At 59.4% G+C, this 14,733-nt stretch overlaps 1 long non-coding RNA gene across 1 annotated transcript in view; it reads left to right on the top strand.

Moving 5' to 3' along the window:
- Positions 1-11,326, top strand: part of LOC144616579 (uncharacterized) — a 32,224-nt gene extending 20,898 nt beyond the window's left edge. The window contains exon 3 of the long non-coding RNA XR_013555935.2: positions 10,100-11,326. This is a non-coding gene — a long non-coding RNA (uncharacterized LOC144616579). The remainder of the gene's footprint in view (positions 1-10,099) is intronic.
- Positions 11,327-14,733: the final 3,407 nt, after the last annotated feature.

Below are 14,733 nucleotides of genomic sequence, written 5' to 3'. Positions count from 1 at the left end.
CCACTTTCCAGCCTGTGCTGTTGGCACATTCTCCGTCCGCTTCTAGTTTGTTCCTTCTGATCTGCTATGAGTTTAGAAACCCTACCTCTGATTGTGTTGGAGCTGCATGTTGAGTAAGAGCACAGGGGCTCCGAGTGAGGTGGACCGAGAGGCTTGCCTTTGAATATGGGTGAGGAAAATGCTCCTGTGGGTGAACTGTGTTTCGTTTGGGCTGCTCAGAAGCCTTTGTAGTCATTTCCCCCTTTGGCCACATTTCAGACCCGCCAGTTTGCTGCAGAGGTGGCTCTAGAAGGGTGTGAATTCTGAGAGCTGCAGCCCAAGCTTCTGAGAGCCCGTGCGGGGGGGGGGGGGGGGGGGGGGGGGGGGTCAACGTCGTGAACAAATAAATACTCAGTGAGGCTTTGAGCTCCCGTCAGCCAGGCCGACTTTGGAACTAGATTGAAGTTCTAATGAGATAGGTGACTTAAGTCACTGGTGGTTTTCAGGCCTTTCTTCTTTGTGTGCTTTGAAGGGTCCTGCTGAATTATTCGCTAAAAACAGTTCCAGAGCAGAGACGGATCTAGAAAGAGGCCATGACACGGACAGGAGGCGTTGACACAGGAGAGTTAAGAGTGAATGAAGCAGAGACACGAAGACTAACGTGGACATTTCCTAATTGGTCCCAAGTGTGCTTCCACTGACCCCTCCCATTTAGCCCCGAGGGCTCCAGTAAGGAGACCGTGCAGGCAGGGCCCTCCTACACCGGCAGGGCCGAAGGAGTCCCAGGCCCACGCTAAGGAGGCCCGGGTGCTTGCGGGAGGAAACCGAAGATACGGTGTTGTCGGGAGATGCCTGGGCACTTCTTACGGGGTGGAGACAGGTAGTGCCGGGCGGGTCACGAGGCGTGTGCTTGGCATAGCGCGAGCGCCCCTGTCCTTTGCCCGTTTCAGTAATGCTGGGGTTCTAGACGCCGATTCCAATAGGGGTCCGTGTGCGGCGTCAGAAGGGGGAACCAGGGCCCCAAGAATGATACGGGCCAGAGACACAGGGAGACTCCTGCTCAGCACGTGGGATGTGTGCGTGTGCATGCACACGTGTGTGCACGTGGATGGGTGTGTGTGCATGTGCGTACATGTGAGTGTGTGTTTGTGTGTGTGTGTGCTTGAACACAGTCGGTGGCATGGACCCAGGCCAGGAAAGGGATCAGACGCAGTTCCTAAGTAGGACGATCAGATCTCTCAGGGTGGGGATCTTGGGGCCTAAAACTTCAGACTTTGGCCCACTCACCACTCACTGCAGGCCAGCAGCGGGAGGTACCAGAGCGTGGCCTCACCTGCTGTGGCTCCTGCCTGCACATGTGTCCCTTTGGTTGGGGGCCCTGTGGAGAAGGAGTGGAGCAGGTATTTAATTAGATTTTACTTCATCTAATTATAGGCCAATGTCTTCTTGGTAATCGTTTCATTCAAAAATTAAGACAAATTAAAAAAAAATTTTAATGTTTATTTATTTTTGAGAGAGAGAGAGAGAGACCATAAGTGGGGGAAGGGTAGAGAGAGATGGAGACACAGAATCGGAAGCAGGCTCCAGGCTCTGAACTGTCAGCACAGAGCCCAACGCGGGGCTCGAACCCACGAACCGTGAGATCATGACCTGAGCCGAAGTCGGACGCTCAACTGACTGAGCCACCCAGGAGCCCCTTAAAATTAAAACAGATTTTTAATGTTTGTTTATTTCTGAGAGAGAGAGAGAGAGAGACAGAGCACGAGTGGAAGAAGGGCAGAGAGAGAGAGGGAGACACAGAATCCAAAGCAGGCTCCAGGCTCCGAGCTGTCACCACAGAGCCTGACACGGGGCTCGAACTCACAAACTGAACTGCGAGATCATGACCTGGGCCGACGGACACTCAACCGACTGAGCCGCCCAGGCGCCCCATCATTCAAAAATGTTTAAATTACAGAGGTTTTCATGTGTGACGCAGACCTTTTAAGCAGTTCAGAAGCTAGTGCAGTAAACAGTGAAAATCTCCTGTTTCTCCTCTACTCCCCCTCCCGGTGCACAGTGAACCCTTATGTGGAGTCAGACCTACACTTCCAGACCTTTCCCTGGGCAAACACACACACACACGGACGCAGTGAGATGATCCTGTATGTATCCTAACCTACAACTGAAGAAACCTCAGTCTATCGTGGTTATCTTTCCGCGTTGATACATGTATATTTAATTCATTCCTTTCTTATCCGCTCTGTCCTGGTCCACTGTGTGGATCGTTGGTAATTTGTCAAGTCTCCCCTTATCAGAAGGCATCAGATGGTCTCCGGTGTTCTGCCGTTAGAGACAAATTAACGAGGGCGTGAGCAGTGAGGTGAGCGACCGGCACTTCCGTAGGACACGGTCCTGGAGGAGGGTCACCGGATCGGAGGGTGTCCTGGCCACGGCCGATCGACAGGCACCGTCGCAGTTCCCTCCCCACAGCGTCTGTGCCCTTGTTCCAACGAGCAAGCGTAACGAGTAGCAAGCCCGAGCGCGAGCCCCACGCTGAATGCCCGTCCCTCTCCTTCCCCACGCCCCTTGTTGGCCGCCAGTTTGACCTTTGCCGTCACCACCAGCAGCAGCCAGCCCCGCGTGTCGACACGTCTGAGGAGTGCAGGCTCCGTGTCCCAAGGGAGTCTGCCCCACGTGGCCTGCCCCTCGTGTTCCTCCGGACGCCGTCCTTGACGTGCCCGCAGGACCGCTGCCCCCTACCCCTGCTTCCACCGCGGCACCCACCGCACCCGAAGCCGTTCGTTGGGTCTTTACCTGTTTTTCCCAGGAAGTCGGGGACGGAGTGCCGGCCCCCCGAGTGTGGCGCCCGCTGTCGAACGGTCCGATGATGACTTCCGGGTACTTCTCGGTTCACGTTGGTGTTTTCCGGGCGCCCCCAGCCCACCCTGAGGCTGGTGGGTGTTCGGGCCAGGCCGGTTGATCTGCTCAGTCGTTCTCAGGAACGTGAGCCAGAACGGGCAGCCCAGCGGCACACGGGGGCGAAGAGGTGGCCGTGGGGGCTGGGCGGGGGTCAGCTAGTGTTGTGGGCGCAGGCAAAAGTCGAAACCGTGTGGGTTCTTTGGGGTGCGAGGAGAAGAGTTCACAGGGAGCGACCTGACAGGAAAGGTCAGACGTCGGGGGGCTCCTGGCATAGTCAGGGGGACTTCCCGGAGGAAGGGGACTCGGGTGTCAGGCAGGTGCAGGTTTGAGTCCCAGCTCTGCCACTTATAAGCTGCGTGCCCCTGAGCCTGATATTTAATAAGCAGTGCCCCCCGCACCCCCCGCCCCCGGTATGGCGCACTGGGCGCTGAGAAGAGAGTGGGAGTGTGTCTTTTCTCTGCTCAGCACCCTTCAAACAATTAGCCGTGTAAATAGAATTGCTTATCTACTCTCTCCTCTAGAAGGGCCTAAAAGACTGGCAGAGATGCGTCGGTACTCCTGAAACTCCTTCTCCAGACCCAGCACGCCCGGCGCCCGTCTCCCGGTCCTCCGACCCCGTCTCCCGGTGGTCCCCGGAGGGCGGCCCTGGGGTCCAGTGTTGTGCGGGTGCAGCTGACGAGCCCAGGCACAGAGGGCCCTGTCAGCCACTCCTACTCACCCCTCGTCGTTAGTGAGCATTGACAGTCTTGCTTTTAATATTCTGGTCGTGCTGGTTGCCTTACAGTGAGCTCGTAGAGGTCAGAAACTCTTACGTACTCACTCTGACAACGTTTTTGCTCCTAGATAAATCCTTTGCTGCCACGTTCCATCTTTATTGGGTGAGATCCTCCTGGTCGTCGTCTCAGCTTGGTGGTTGGTGTATCTTGGGTCCTCATTCCTCTGTCCGGAGACGCCTCCTCGAAGGTGGTTGCGGCAGCCGGGACGATGGTTCCTCACCGTCTTTGCCCCCTTCCTCGGGACGGGAGGCCCCCCCAGGGCCCCCCCAGCGTGCCCCCCCCCCCCACGCCTACGGTGTGCTCTTCCCGATGCCTAAGCAGAGTGAGATGCTCTCAGGAGGTGGCCGTTCCTCTTGTCCAGCCTGAGACTGTGGCCCTTCTTGGCTTCCGCGGTATCTGCTCTCGAGCGGAGTTGCAAGAGCTTTCTCCACGTGAAGTCTTCCATTCGCAGAAGCTGCCGTCCGGGAGGCCGTGGGCCGCCTGGAATGTTTACTGAGACTCAGTCATTGCCCCAAGGGTGGCCCGAGCACACACACCGCCACGGCTTGTCGTCTCCAAAGCGGAAGCGGGGGAGTCGGGCAGCGTCAGAGCACAGCCCTCCCCGGCTCAGGGGGCGGAGGCGGAGAGATCTCTGTCTCTCTGACTGCGGAGCGGAGCTCAGCCTCAAGCCCCAGGGACAGAAACGAGCACACTCGCAAAGGTCTGAGCAGCCGCGGTCCAACAGAGAGCGTTCCGGAATCGGCAGGAAACGCATTTGCTCGAGGAGCACCCGTCCTGCGGGCAGGCGTTCGTGGTTCCCACACGCTGCTCGCTGAGCGTTCGCTTTTGGCCCCTTCCCAGCCGTGCGTAAATAAAGACGGTTTATCGCGTGAGACGCGGGACTTTCCCTTCATAAATCGCAAGAAGGGAGTAACGGGAATACGACGAGAGGCCGATTGTCTGGGAGAGGCATGGAGTCACCTAACAGCACGGCCGCGAGCCGTAAAGGGAGGAGTTGGCCTCAGAACTGCCTGAGGGCACTCTCTGGGGTGATGGAAATGTCCTGTGCTGTATGCTGTCCGGTGTGGTGGTCGTCGAGCACCTGAGAGGCGGCCAGCGCGACACAGGCCCTGCGTTTTTGACTGCGTGGACCGTTGGTGAATCTTACGTGGCCGCACGTGGCCAGACGGCGTGGCTCCGAGCCACGGAGCCGCAGTGTCGCTCCCTCAGCTGTTACTCAGGGGAAGTTCTCCGGGCAGCCTCCACCTGCCCCATGGGAGCTGACCGCGTGCGCCTGGTGCGGGTCACAGGCCACGGCCCCGCTGTGCAGAGAGGTTAAAGCGTCTGGGGGCCGAAGGACGAGGAAAGAGACGGGCTGGTGAGTGTGGAAGGTACCAGAACACCGGTGCGCACAGCAGGACCCTGAGGGTGTCTGAGGGGCGCTGGGAGGGCTGCACAGAAGCGTGACGTGTAACCTCGTGTTTGGGAAGTGCTCCTGGAGTCCTGGGCCTGGTGCTCGCGGTCCGAAGGGACCCGGAAGCTGCGTCTGTAGCCCGCCCCCCTTTGACCCGCTTTGTGACTTTTCATCAATGTCCGCAAACCGTACAAACGCTTTTGTCTGTTTTGGTGTCATCCACAAGCCCATTAACCCAACACCGACAGGAGGCGCGCTTTTCCCGCCGATGAGCCCCGCGCGCCCAGTGTCTCCTGGTCAGCAAGAAGGCCCGGGGGGCAAAGTGGCGTCACTGGGAACGCAGATGGGGTCTCCAAAGCGGGGTGCGAGTAGGTGGGCTTCAACAGAGAACAGATGCAGGGCGGCACACGGCGTCGGTTCCCTCCACACGGCGCGTCCAGGGCAGGCGCATCCGCGGAGGTTTCAGGGGTTGGGAGTGGGGGCCGGGGGGAGAGCAAGAGACAGAAAGGAGGGTCCGAATGGGGTAGAAGGAACCGCGCAGGCAGGTCTTCTGCACTGATTATTCCTCTGACTGTCCTCACCTCTAGAACAGGGAGCCTACACGTGCCTACTTCGGAGGGTCGCAGGGAGGAATAAATGAGAAAATGCAGAGTGTTCTATCACAGTGCCTGGCATACAGTAAGGGCTCGATGCAGGGTGGTTTTATTATTATTCTTGCAGGTGCTGAGGGAAATGCAGCGTAAAACAGTGTTGGCGGATCGCTCCGCACCTGCCGAATAGACACCTGGGACCCCTGCTGCCCGGCACACGCGCAGATCGTAACCCGGTGTGCTTTGCGGGAAGAGCAGCGTGGCAGTGCAGAAGGGCCAGAGCCAGCAAACACGGTGACGAGCTCCGAGCCAGGACTCCCGAGGACGCCCAGGGTCCCCAGTGAGATGGGGCCTCACCCGCCAGGTGCTTCCGCAGTGTAGAGTCGGAAGCAGGCTTACCAACCGTCAAATGAGACGTGTTCCGCCCTCGCTCCTGACAGACTTGCGCAGCACTTAGAAGGCCAGGCTCGGGTGTGAAGTTCTCAGACTCTGGCCCCCAGGCCCATCCTGTCCCCGGCTCCTGGGTCACCTGGCATCGGGAGCGACCTCGTGTGGCTGCGTGTGGGCAGCCCGGCTCCCACGTGCAGACTCGGGCCGCTGACCCAGGGCGCCTCGGCCACCCCTCACGTCCACGTCTGTGCCTACTGCTGGTGAGAATGGACCTCAGGAGGAGAGATCCAGAACGCACATCTGGAGATGAGCTCGGGGCCGCTGGGGCAGGGGCTCCTGGGAGGGTCCCAGGTCCCTGGAAGAAGGGCTGTGGACTTGAAGTGGGCAGGCTCCTTTGGGGACTCGTCATCACGTGGGGAGGGACGCGGCCAGAAGGGGCCGGGGGAACGGTCTTGCCTGATCTGAGTGTGGCTTTGCTTTGATCATTTCCTTAGAACGTCTCCGAGGAAGGTAAAGGGGGAGAGTTCGGCAGGATTGAAGAACCCAGGGCACTGCCGTATATCTGACATTGGGGAAAACACACAAACAAAAACAACCCAGTGCCCGAAAGGAGGACGTGTTAAGACAGACATGGGGAAGCTATTCAGGGAGATCGTCCACTACCGGTGCCACTGGGGAGTACCGACACGGCAACATGGGGTGATGTACATGCAGGTGTAAGACAGCTGTGGGAACATCTGTACCCCAGGGGAGGCCTGGGAGCCGGTCTGCAGACGTGACGACAGCTACCCACAGGAGGGTCTGGGAGATTTCTTCCCCGGGCTGTCTACTGTGGCTGGGGAGAGGCAAAGACTTCGGGGTCTGGAGGTGGGGCCCCGTGGGCAGGAGCCAGCTGGTTGCGGGGGTCGAGGGGCTGGTTGTGGCATCTTGCGGCTGGTTGCTGGGTCCTGCGCCTGGTTGCGGGGTCCTGTGCCCGGTTGCGGGGTGGGGCGGCTGGTTGCGGGGTCCGGCGGCTGGTTGTGGGGTCCTGCGGCTGGGTGTGGGGGTCCGGCAGGCTGGTTGTGGGGTCCGGCGGCTGGGTGCGGGGGTCCGGCAGGCTGGTTGTGGGGTCCTGCGGCTGGGTGTGGGGGTCCGGCAGGCTGGTCGTGGGGTCCGGCGGCTGGGTGCGGGGGTCCGGCAGGCTGGTTGTGGGGTCCGGCGGCTGGTCGCGGGGTCCGGCGGCTGGGTGTGGGGTCCTGCGGCTGGGTGTGGGGGTCCGGCAGGCTGGTTGTGGGGTCCGGCGGCTGGTTGCGGGGTCCGGCGGCTGGTCGTTGGGTCCTGCGGCTGGGTGCGGGGGTCCGGCAGGCTGGTTGCGGGGTCCGGCGGCTGGGTGTGGGGTCCGGCGGCTGGGTGTGGGGTCCTGCGGCTGGGTGTGGGGGTCCGGCAGGCTGGTTGTGGGGTCCTGCGGCTGGGCGTGGGGGTCCGGCGGCTGGTCGCGGGGTCCGGCGGCTGGTCGTGGGGTCCTGCGGCTGGGTGCGGGGGTCCGGCAGGCTGGTTGTGGGGTCTGGCGGCTGGGTGCGGGGTTCGGCAGCTGGTTGTTGGGTCCTATGGCTGGATGCGGGGTCCGGCAGGCTGGGTACAGGGGTCCGGCGGCGGGGTGTGGGGTCCGGCGGCTGGGATGCGGGGTTCGGCGGCTGGTTGTTGGGTCCTACGGCTGGATGCGGGGTCCGGCAGGCTGGGTACAGGGGTCCGGCGGCGGGGTGTGGGGTCCGGCGGCTGGGATGCGGGGTTCGGCGGCTGGTTGTTGGGTCCTATGGCTGGATGCGGGGTCCGGCAGGCTGGGTACAGGGGTCCGGCGGCGGGGTGTGGGGTCCGGCGGCTGGATGTGGGGTCCGGCGGCTGGTTGCGGGGTCCGGCGGCTGGTTGTTGGGTCCTATGGCTGGATGCGGGGTCCGGCAGGCTGGAGCGGCTGGTCGCGTCGCTGGTTTTGCGCACTCTGCTCACGGCTGCCGGGATGCACAGACAAGCGTCTGTGGGCAGCCACTCGGGAGCCGAGGAAGCACTTCAGGCCTTCGGCCCGCTCGGCGCAGGGGGAGGCGTCGTGAGTCCCCCGGGGACCCCGTTCGGCCCCGCGCCTCCCCCGGATGCCGGCCCGCGCCACCAGCCGTGCCTTGGAGCCTGCCGTGGAGCCTCACGCTGCTCTCTGCCGCGCTGACTGAGCGCTTACCGTGCGTGCGCCGGTCCGAATGTGCCCGTGTCAGAGCCCCGCAGCCGTGGTGAGGGCGAGCCTGGGCACCGCAGGCCGGCGGGGAGCAGCGGCCCCACGTCGCACACCTGGGAGGGAGAAGCGGGACTTGGAGCTGCAGGTTCCAGCTGTGCGGATTCACCCGGAAACCAAGAGGCAGATGCCCCAGCGCCCCTTCGTCTGGAGGCTGGAGGCGGTCGGGGCTCACCCCCCGCGCCGCGTCTCCGCGGACCTCAGACGGGTCAGGCGGTTAAATGCGAAACCCACCGGGCGCCTGGGCGGCTCAGTCGGTCGAGCGTCTGACTTCAGCTCGGGTCACGATCTCAGTTTGTGGGATCGAGCCCCGCGTGTGGCTCTGTGCTGACAGCTTTGCACCCTCTCTCTCCCTGTCTCTCTGCCCCCCTCAAAATAAACGTTAAATGCGAAACCTACCAAGCAAACCGTGGAACAAGCAGAAGAAAAAGCAAAGGCCTGCCCGCTCTTGGACAGGGCCTCTTCCTGGAACCCCGTCTTCTGCACACCTTCCCCTGTCGGTGTCCCGGGACACCAAGGCTGCTGGCCTGCCTCCTACATCTCCGGCCAGCCTCCCAGGCCAGCTCCCTGTGCCCAGCCTCTGCATGATGGAGCCCTGGGGCCTCAGTTTCCCACTTCTTCTCTTTCGTACTTCCTTCCTATGTGGTCCTCGGGGCTCTGGCCTTTGTCATTATTACTGCTGCCAACGCCTACCCCCAATGCCTGTGACTCCAGCCCTGACCGCCAGCCTGCAGACGCTTAAATATTCTCCATGGAGAGACAGGGGGAGTGACAGAGGAAAGGAGGATAAGGTGTGCGTGTGAGTCCGTGTGCCTGTGCAGCTCCTGTGTTTGAAAATAACTCAAGTTGGGGCGCCTGGGTGGCTCAGTTGGTTGAACTTCTGACTTCGGCTCAGGTCATGATCTCACGGTTCATGGGTTCGAGCCCTGCGTCAGGCTCTGTGCTGACAGCTCAGAGCCCGGAGCCTGCTTCAGATTCTGGGTCTCCTTCTCTCTCTGCCCCTCCCCTGCTCTCTCTCTCTCTGTCTCTCTCTCTCAAAAATAAACAAACATTAAAAAATTTTAAAAATTAAAAAAGAAAAAGAAAATTCTCAGAGGAGAAAATGTGATTAGTAATCAAACACAGGAAGACGTTCAGTCTCAGCCAGAACCAAAGCAGCAGGAGACAAGACAAGGAGACACAGAGTCACCTACAAGATGGGCAGAGACCCCGGATGGCGAGGGAGGCCCTGGGGGAGGCCAAGAGCAGCAGGCGGCTTCCCAGCTGGAAGCCGTGTGCAGCCTTTGGCCCAGAAATACACCTGTGACACACTCAACAGAAATCCTACCGTCCACCCAAAAGCAGGTTTTCTAGAAATCACCCAATTTAGAAGCAGGTTAAATTAATCCCTGATAAATCTGTTAGAATTTGGAATTTCCCTGATGACGATAACAGCCACTCAGGCACTTGCTGTGTGGCTCGTCCTGCAGATTGGGGCCCGTCCCTGGGAAATCCTGGTGCGGTCGGGCTGCGGTGGTGCCCAGGAATCTGTATTTCAGAAAGACGCTTTAGGCGATTCCTATCTTGAGGCCACTTTGGAAAATACTGAGGAAATAAAATGATGTCATTAAAACTGACGTTTACTCAGGGGCGCCTGGGCGGCTCAGTCAGTTAAGCGTCTGACTTTGGCTCAGGTCATGATCTCGTGGTTCGTGAGTTCGAGCCCCTCTGTGCTGACAGCTCAGAGCCCGGAGCCTGCTTCGGATTCTGTGTCTCCCTCTATCTCTCCCCCTCCCCTGCTTATGCTCTGTCTCTCTCTGTTTCTCTCTCAAAGGTAAATAAACATTAAAGAAAAATTGAAATAAACCGAAGAGGATGTAATTAGACTGAGAAATACTTGTGACGTAAGCCCAAAGAATGACAAGTGTGCGAAGTATTTGTCTGTCGGACGAGTACGCATCGAACACCTACTATGTGCTAGGAGGGGAGGAGACAGAACGAAACCAACACCGTCCATCTTCATGGAGCTTTGAGTCTGACGGGGAGATGAACAGTGAAAGTAAGGAAAAAAGAAACTGAGAGGTTCTGCTGTCATCTAACTGTGGTGCGATCTAGCCGTCACACGCGTGTCTCCCTGGCTTGGCCGGGAGCTCCCGGAGAGCTGCTCAGCTCCTCTCTGTGTCTCCATCGCCTGGCCAGTGCTTACTGCTCTGAGGTTTTGGAGGAAAGAGTGTGTCCCATGGAGCGGGCAGAAGGGTAAGAACAACTGGGCAGGAGCAGAATCTCCAGAGCAATTGCCGAATTCTGCAGCGGGGGGCAGAGGAGAGTTCTCTTACGGGGCCCTCCAGGCACCTGCAGACCAAGGTGGGCAGGCCCAGCGGGTGGACAGCAGCCCTAGTCTGGAGAGACCACGCGGGGCCCCAGAAGCCGGTGTCCTGCGTGAGAGGTACAGCACCTGCCCACATCCAGGACCGGTACAGATCTAGGACCAGCCCAGACCCCCGCAGGGGTAGAGGGCCGCGAGCGGTGGCCTCCCATTCAGGAAGTGCCTCAAATTTAGACTTGGGGTTGTCTCTCAACGAGGTTATAAATACGGACACAGAGAAACACCAGTGGGGTTGGAGAGAAAAAAGCTTAATATTTTCGTGCCTGTGTGTCATGACCAGACTATATTGCTTCCCACGTATTGTGACACTTTTGTGAATAAATCCTGTCGTTGTCTGGGAATTACCGTGATCCAATCGCACTGTCGTTGGTTGATGCAAAACGTTTAATGTAGATGTTCTTTTCTTCTCCAGACATTGGAAGGGCGCCTGGGTGGCTCAGTCGGCTAAGCGTCCGACTTCAGCTCAGGTCACGATCTCGCAGTTTGTGGGTTCAAGCCCCGCGTCGGGCTCTGTGCTGACAGCTCGGAGCCTGGAGCCTGTTTCAGTTTCTGTGTCTCCCTCTCTCTCTGCCCCTCCCCCGTTCATGCTCTATCTCTCTCTGTCTCAAAAATAAATAAATGTTAAAAAAAATTTTTTTTTAAATAAAAAAAAAAACATATTGGAGTTCTCAAACACGAGTCCGGTTTAAGTCTCTCTTGATTCTGATTGCGTGTTCCAGGGCAAGAAGGCTGCCCGGGGCCCTCAAAACTCTGAAGAAGAGGGGCTCATGCTTATTTCCTTCGGGTCAGCTTTGTGTAGGTCGTCTCTGGTGTTAATTTGGCCCTTGTCGACTTCCCAAATTATTAAGGGTGCTATTAAGAAGAGAAGTTGCTGAGTGGGGAGAACCTTGGGGTCACGCCCCCAGTGTCCCCCCAGGGAGCGTGCTTGAGGGGTCAGATTACAGGATGTCGCAGAGCTGGGATGTAGGGGGAGTGCCAGCCCTTGAGTGATCTTAGCCTTCCAACTGTTTCCTCACCCCGGCCCTTCCCACTGGAGATTCCGGAAGGGAGGTTTATGGGCCTGGGGTGGGTGGTCGAGGTCCTGAGACCTGCTGGTCCTGCCGGGGGAGGGCGGTGGGGACTGGCTGGACGCTCTCAGTGCCCCCCCCCCCCCCACCACCACACACACATGTGCAACAGGGAAGATGCCCTGGTCGTCTGTAGCGGCCTGGGCAGCCGGGCGTTGCGCTTTGCAAAGTGGCCCCGTCCCCACACTGGCCCGTCTCCCTGTTGACGTGTTTCCAAGTGCTCTTTCCGTTTGTTGGGTCCCCGGGGCCTTCACATTACGTCCAGTTTCCTTCCAGACTCTCGTTCCCACCAGGAACGTACTTGTGTAATCCTGAAGCACGAGTCGAACAGAGTGGCAGACGCCCGTATTCTCAGAGCAGAGCCCCAAGTGGAGACCGTTGTTCACCGTAGTGCTTCCAGAAACTAGGAAGAACTTCGGGAGGGTCTCGTGGGGGCACGCTGTGCCCGGCCAGGGGCGGTCCTGTGAATAGGAACTTCAGTGCAAGTGCGTCTCCGGCTGCTGGGACGGCCGAATCCCCGCTGGCGGTGAGACACCCACCTTTCCCGGACATGCTGAGTCCCCGCAGCCCGGTGGCCCCGTGCCTCAGCAAACAGCCACCAGGCCTACAGCACTCTATACAGTGCTATAGACACTCTAGTCAAACCAAAATACCGACGCTCGGTGGAAGCCAGTGCACGGGTTGGCCCTGCAAACTTAGTTCTAGTCGCCTGTGTGTTAACTTCGTTCGGGATCTGCCCATTGGCCTGGCCCTGCCCTAGCCCTCCCATAGCCGCGGTCCCCTCGAAGGGAGCTCGGTCTCTAGGACCAAGGAACACAACGCCTGAGCCCTACACGCCCTCTCCCGCATTTTAGGCCACGTTCTGGGTGCCCGTGATGCAGGAAGTCTCTGTCCTAGTGCCCAAGGCCTGTCGTGAGGACTTGCCCAGGCTCTTCTCCTGAGTCCGTCCTCCTGAGGGCAGAGCCTGAGTGGTGAAGAAGGGGCAGCGTCGGAATGGGGGGGTGGGGCAGCGGAGCTCGGACGCGTGGGGGCCGAGATGCTTACCGCTTGTGTGAGGCGTCTCTCCGGGCAGGATGGAGCCGGACAGGAAGGGAAGGGAGGTGGGTCCGTGCTGGCGGCTGGCCCTCCCGCGCCCTCAGGGAGAATTCCAAGCTGCGGAGGACCCTGCACTTGGACCTGGCCTTCTAGGTCGAAAACGAAGATCGCGCATGTCACAGTGGAAGCATGGAAGCACGGGATACGCCGTCTTTAATAGTTTGTTAGCTCGGTTGGTACCTTGTGAACGTTTGGACACGTGGTAGGTGGATCCCCACTTGCACGCTTGCTCTGGGCTGCGAAGTTCGGGCTCGGTCCCCAAGGCCTGGAGCTTCTGCCAGCAACCAAGCCCTGGGGCTCATGCGCTCTCCTGCCTTTCCAGCTCTTGCATCGTTTGAGTGTTGGCTGACGAGGCCGAAACCGACCAAGAACGATGAAAGTAGTTTCTTTCCATTGGGTTGTAGGTTCGATCCCTTTGGCTGCAGAAGGGACAAACTGGCTTAAGCCAAGAAACTGGCTTAGCAGAAGAAAGACTCTCGGGGTCCACTTGCTTCAGATGTGTTCGGATTGAGCTGCTCAAACCGCGGCGTCCGTCGATTGTCCATCCTGTTTCTCGGCTCTGCTTTTCGTCTGTGCTGCCTTCATTTTGGGGCAACCACGAGGGCCATGGGCGGCTCCAGCGGAAAGAGAAAACCCCTTTCCCGACAGGTCCACCGAAAGTCCTGGCTGAGCCTCTCCTTGGCCCCGTGTGGGTCACATGCTCACCCCCTGAACCCGAGTCACAGGGACCCAGTGTCCAGGCAGGTGGGCGGAGTGGAGTGCCGCAGCCTGAGCTGAGCCGTGCGGACAGCGTGGGGCGAGGGGGGCTTCCAGAAGGCGAAGGGGATCCTGAAGCCGGAAAGAGGAGCCGTCGATGATGCCGGGCAGGCGAAAACAGGAGATTCGTCCAGCGATGCCTGCCACTTGGGCCGGGGGGACACAGGGGGGCAGGGACGTGTGCCAGTTTATGAAGGACAGAGCCGGGGAGGGAAGTGACACAGTGGGGGCGCGTGGCCGCGGGGCAGGGGGTCAGGCGGGCCCTGCCCCGCGCTTCGCTACGGCTAACGGGCGGGACTCGAGCTGGACGAAGCAGATTGTCGCTACAAGAAACTTTGCGACTCAGAGACTCTGGGAGCCCCCGTTAGGTATTTGGGCTGGGGAACCAGGCGGACATAAGCAGAGGAAGGTGGTTTGTGAGAGAACGAAGCAGAGATGTGCGGCGAACGCCGGGGACCGGCAGCCCCGGGGAGACAAAAGGAGTTGAGCGGCCCCTCTTTCCTCCTGCCACCCGGCGGTCCAGCCCCCCTGCGGACAAGACTGCACTTCCTGCACTTGGCCAAGATTCAGGGTCCTTCCGGCAGGTTCCCCTGTGGGGGAGGGGCTGTGAGGGTGTGGGTGTGTTTTAAAGCTGGATCAAGTCCTTTGCTGCTGCACACACACCACACACACACACGACAACAAACAGGACAAACACACAAAGGCGGGACTCCACTGAAGAACACAGTCAGGTGTTTCCCGAGAATGTGTTGGTTTTTATCCTCGGTTTCCACAGACCTCAGGAGGAAGGGGCACCAGCAAGGCCTGGCCGTGTTCAAGGTCTGGGACGAGAGGTGGGGAAGGGGGGGACGCACCGGGCAGAGCACCAGGTGGGGGGTTTGGGGGCCCTCAGGCCACCGCTGTGGGAGCTACGCCCTCTCCCGCACGATCTGCGTGCTCCCAAGCTTTCTGTCAAACCCACGGTCATACGCTGAAATCAGATTTCCAGCTCTGAAATCTGAAATTAGATGTCCTACCCTCTGCTGGTAAGTCCTCTTAGAAGCCCTTTGTGAAGCGAAGCACGACCCCTTCCTTGGCATTTGTGTAAGATTTTTTTAAGTTTGTTTTTTTTTTTTAATTTATTTTGAGACAGAGGGAGGGGCAGAGAGGGGGAGCGCAAGACTC

Source organism: Panthera onca, chromosome B3 (genome assembly GCF_046562875.1).
Source record: "Panthera onca isolate mPanOnc1 chromosome B3, mPanOnc1 haplotype 2, whole genome shotgun sequence".
Lineage (NCBI taxonomy): Eukaryota > Metazoa > Chordata > Mammalia > Carnivora > Felidae > Panthera > Panthera onca.
Note: the sequence above shows the minus strand (reverse complement) of the source record. Positions and strands in the feature narration are given on the sequence as shown.